This window comes from Hylobates moloch, unplaced genomic scaffold (genome assembly GCF_009828535.3).
Source record: "Hylobates moloch isolate HMO894 unplaced genomic scaffold, HMol_V3 SCAFFOLD_5, whole genome shotgun sequence".
Lineage (NCBI taxonomy): Eukaryota > Metazoa > Chordata > Mammalia > Primates > Hylobatidae > Hylobates > Hylobates moloch.
This window is the reverse complement of record NW_026652280.1, coordinates 75,172,914-75,178,590: the sequence shown is the minus strand read 5'-3', so window position 1 is coordinate 75,178,590 and position 5,677 is coordinate 75,172,914.

Below are 5,677 nucleotides of genomic sequence, written 5' to 3'. Positions count from 1 at the left end.
TTTTTTTTTTTTTTTTTTTTTTCAGATGGAGTCTCCCTCTGTCACCCAGGCTGGAGTGCAGTGGTGCCATCTCGCCTCACTGCAAGCTCCGCCTCCCGGGTTCACGCCATTCTCCTGCCTCAGCCTTCCAAGTAGCTGGGACTACAGGCGCCCGCCACTGCGCCTGGCTAATTTTTTGTATTTTTTAGTAGAGACGAGGTTTCACCGCGTTAGCCAGGATGGTCTCGATCTCCTGACCTCATGATCCACCTGCCTCGGCCTCCCAAAGTGCTGGGATTACAGGCATGAGCCACCGCGCCCGGCCAGATGTTCTTAATGTACTACAAAATCAATGTCTTCCAATGTTATAAAGTGATATAAAATTTAAAAATAAGGGTATGATCATTTATATTGAAAGATGCTTTTAGAAGATGTAGAGAGACAAATCAATCAGAAAAGATAGATTCAGTGGCAAAAAAAGAAAAAGGAATGAACAGTAAGAAAACATGATAATGAGATGAGATGTAGAACTTAGAATGATGAGTCATATATGTGTCTGTGTGCGTATACATGGGTGGTGGGAGAGAGACAGATACATGAGGAAATGAATTTTGAGGAATATGTAGAAATCATTTTCATTAAAGACAGCGTAATATACACCAGAAAGATTTAATAAATTTTCCAGATTCACTTAGATAGAGGTTGAAACTGGTAGTAATGGTTTTGGTTTTCTTGTCAGCTTTTGGAGTATCTTGGTTTTATTTGTGGTTCTGATTCTGTCTTGCTTATTAAAACAGATATCTTTGAACATTTACTGCCTACCCAACAGTTTACCAAACTCTTCACATATATTAACTCATTCAATACTCTCAAAGACATTATAGAGAAGATATAATTTTACTTCATTTTAAAATTGAGGAGGTTGAGGCTCAAAAAGTCATAGACCTTTTCCCAAGATCTCATAAGTAAGTTGCTCAGGATTTAAGTGCTCATCTTATTATTTCACAAAACTTGATTCTTAATAAAAATGAACTGAGTGATATGGTTTATTATATCATTTGCAGTAGTAGATCACATATTTGCCATCATGGATATGTATATGATAAGTATTTTTGAAGTATGATTGTTTCAGGAATACAGTTAGTTTGAAGGATTAAAAATTTATTTCAATGTAATTTGTCCAGCTCATCTCACATTGAGAGAAACATAGGAGGAAACATCAGCTTTCAGATACCTCTAGAGGTTCAAGTTTAGATCCAATGGGACCTAGGAACTAATAAATCATCTGAATAACTTCCAAATGAGTTCATTAGGAGTCAAGATCATTGCTAAGCAGGTAAGTGAGTCTTTATATGGAGCCAATAGGCATCCCTCCACCCATACCCCATATCCTCATTAGAAGCCTCTCTCTTTGGTAAGCTTTAATGTTAAATGGATTCAGACTGCATCCTAACTGTATTTCATACCTTCACACTGTCTGCTTTTCCAGAACTGTCTAAAGGATATCTATTTGTATTTAAAATAATACTTCATTGGACGGGCGCAGCGGCTCACGCCTGTAATCCCAGCACTTTGGGAGGCCAAGGCGGGTGGATCACCTGAGGTCAGGAGTTCAAGACTAGCCTGGCCAACATGGTGAAACCCCCTCTCTACTAAAAATACAAAAAATTAGCCAGGTGTGGTGGCATGTGCCTGTAATCCCAGCTACTCTGAAGGCTGAGGCAAGAAAATCGCTTGAACCTGGGAGGCGGAGGTTTCAGTGAGCCGAGATCACACCATTACACTTCAGCCTGGGCAACGAGAGCAAAACTCCGTCTCAAACAAAATAAAATAATAATGATGATAATAATAATAATAATAATACTTCATTAATCCTCAGTCTATCTCTCTTTCTCTACTCCTTACAAACACACACACACACACACCCTGTCTCTCTCTCTCTCTCTCTCTTTCTCTCTGCCTCTCTCCCTCTCTCTCTCTTCTTAAATGATGACATGATAAGTTGAGCAGAGAACCTCTTAGAATTTACCATGCTTTCTGCAATAGTTCCCACAAAATAAGAGTTGTTACTGTATGGACGATGGGGGAGAGAGATGTATGCAGATGTGATTTTCTCACTAAAATTCTTAGGAAATTCATTTACCAAGAATGGTCCTCCTTAAGTTCTGGAAATGAGATTTTTAATAATCCATGCTTAGTCTTGGCAAACACTGAACATAAGGTAAAATTTTCCCTCCTAAATAAGAATGGATACTCACTATATATTTTTGAATCCTATAACACAATCAAGGAGAAACTTATTGGCATATCATTTACTGAATATTGCTTCTCAGGTGAAGTATTTGGCTTTAACCAGGGTTCCAATGTAATCCAAATCAAACCAGGACTTCCCAACCTTTTTCCATGCCATATCATGCCATTTTTGCATGAGTTGAGTTACATAGAGGGAACACCCAATGGCTCAGGATGTCCCCAGGTCTGAACACCTATAGCACATGGTGGTGCACAGGGTGCCCCTGCAGCCTGTTACTAAGATCTGGTGAAGAAACCAAGCTTGTTGCAGCCCTGGAACGAAGAATGCTTGACCTGAAAAAGCCCTGAACACCCTGATAAAGAACAAGGTAGAACCTGAATAGCACTAGGTGGTGAGTAAATCAGAAAATGTCTTGATGTCTTGATTGATAGGGCAGTGGAAAGGCAAGAGAAGGTCTCCATTAATCTTTTGCTTTTCCGTTATTGAATATATTTTTCTATGCAAAGCATTGCCATTGTATTAGATGCCAAAGTGTTTAAAACCTCAGAGATATGTCTGTAATAGTTAAGAAGCAAGGCAAGCCCTTCAAGAATTAGTGTTTCAGAGAGAGATGTAATTCATTTTGCAACTGAGTTTTGAGAATCTAGATGGGCAAATATAACCTATGGAGATTTGAAGACAGCAAAATAAATAAAACTGCTTAATTTTAAAGAACTAGCCAACTATCAGAAAGGCCTAAAAAAGACAATTGCTAATTAATTTTGGTACTCACCAAAATAATTAGAAAAACCAATGTTTTCTTCAACATGCATGGTTAAGTGAATATCTAAAATTTTTGACCAATAGTTTAAATAGGTACTAAGATGTAATTTGTCAATGCTGTAAATATTGGCATTTAAAATTAAATATAGATTTAAATGAATGCCTAAAATTAAATGTATCTTAATATAAAATAATTAACATAACCTATATTTTTCTAGTTTTGATGAGTGATGATTAAATATAAATTTAACTTGTAGTTGAAAATTCTCTTATTAATGAGATGGGAGTCATATTAATGGTGTCTTGATAAGAAGGATTATCCAAATGCTGAAGTCTTTTAGAATCCAAGATATTTTTTACACCTGGGGGCAAGAGATCATAAGATTCCAGATGGATGAAAAGTATGCCTTTTGTTTATAACATGGGAAAAGGAATGATTTTGAAAATAGGAAACAAAAGAGAACCAACAGCACAGGTTGGTCAAATCATTTTCAGAAAAACGGAAATATAGAAATAGAGGAACTGAAGATTAACTTTCTTAAGACTACTTTTGTGCAGTTGAGATTTCACTGGCGTGGTGGAGTGTTGTACTCAGACTAATTCACAGGTTAGGCAAACAAATCCCAAAAAGAAACTTTGAAAATATTTCCAAAAATATTTTAGATAATGTTTTTGAAAATTTTGAAAATGTATCTGAACTCTGGTTGCCATTCCAAAAATCAAATTTGCTCTTTAGATTACTGATTCTCAAACATGGTTGTACATTAGAATCACTTGGGCCTCGGTGCCTCCAAGATGTTCTGAATAAATGGTATTGGATGCCCCAGTATTGTCATGTTAAGGGCTCTAGATGATTCCAATATGCAGTAAAGTTTAAGGCAAAACTTGCTTTAGGAAGATGAAGTGAAGGAAGAAACATTAGTGCTTATGAAAGAACTCTTGGTCTGAAATATGGAATTGATTTTAGATTTCCCCTAAAAATAGATAAAGATATGAAAATGACTAAATGGGTGGTGAGACTTTGGGATGGTGATTACTTCAGAAAAACCCAGACAAATGAATTGGAGGCTATGAAGAAAAACTGCTTTTAAAAACTTAGAGGAATTAATAAAATAATGTAGAGAGTTGTAAGGTAGATGCAAAATCATAAATGCTGTATTTTTATGAGCACTGTAACAGACTTTTATAAGTAATTTTATTTCTACGTGATTTTTAAGTTTATTGAATTTGGAATTTAAACTCCAGTTTAACATGCAACTTCTCTGTGGACTTTGTTTTTCTACCATAATGTGGTGTATGTACCTACTTAAACTTAAATATTCCATGTTACCTAATAGCACATGTCCACCATAGTTAACGTTCTTACTGATACATCTATTTTCTCATGTGGCTTTCTCTCATTTGGTGTGACAGGTACCTTGGAACCATCACAAATCTTGAAGTTATATAAAAGCAATAACACAAGAAGTGCTAACATATAGATGGACTTCATTAAGTAAAAAATAAAATGAAATAAATGGTAGATAAACCTCTTTCCCTGACACTATTTTTCAGTGAAGGTGGTCTATTTACTTTTACATTGTGGGATAGCCTTATAATTACCCTCAATTAGGGTTCAGATTATAACTTCACAGCTAGAATTGACATAAAATCCTTTGTGAAAAAATATTGAGCATATTCAAGTCCCATATGTAAGTCAGATAATTCTCACTTTTGAATATTCATGAATGAAACAGTTATTTACTGAGAATAGCAATATATATGTGTATATACGTATATGTCTATGCATGTGTGTGTGTATAGACATGCATATATATACATGCATAGACATATATATATATATATATATATATATATATATGTTTTAGGAGTCTTCTATTTTATTTTGACCTAGTATATGAAAAACTTAGCAATCTTTGGAAAACTACAGTTTTCATGTTTGTCTTCTCTAAGCTTTAAACTTTTAGTTTGACACTTTAGCCTTGTTCTTCCATCCCTGTGATTAAAGCTTAAGAAACAAACCACTACACTTGGGCAGCATAAGGATGATCAGAAATATGGGCTCTGCTGTCAGTTATACATAGTCACACTAATACTCTGTGACCATCACCAGAAAGTCTGATTTTTCCAACGTTTATAAGGAGTTATGGGTGAAAGCCTTCCTCATAGGGTAGCAAGAGACTATCTTAAGTTAATTCATGTAATGCACTCAGAATATCTGATAAGGACATCACTCAATTGCAATAGATAAAATAATAATAGTACTAATCAATGGAAATATGAAAGACAAAGTGGTTAGATATGATGATCTCTCAAAGCATTTTCTAGTTAATATTTCATGATTCTATTTTTTGAAAAATAAAGCCAGGACCAAAATTAAAGTTTAAATAGGCTAATATTGGGCTTAACAAGATGAATCCTCTTTTTTTCAGGACTGGTAGAAATACAAGTAATTATAATTATCCTAAAAGATGCATCAAAAACTCCACCCACCAGTATATGTTTCCATAAAACTTTTTACAACTGAGTATTTCCTTAGAATATGTTTCTAAAAGTACAACCAACCAGAGTAAGTGCCTTGGATATTTTAAGCCCTAGAAATATACTGACACATTTGTGGAGGAAATTATTTATCTACATGGGATTTAACTATGATAAACTACTTGTGTTAACACTTTGAGC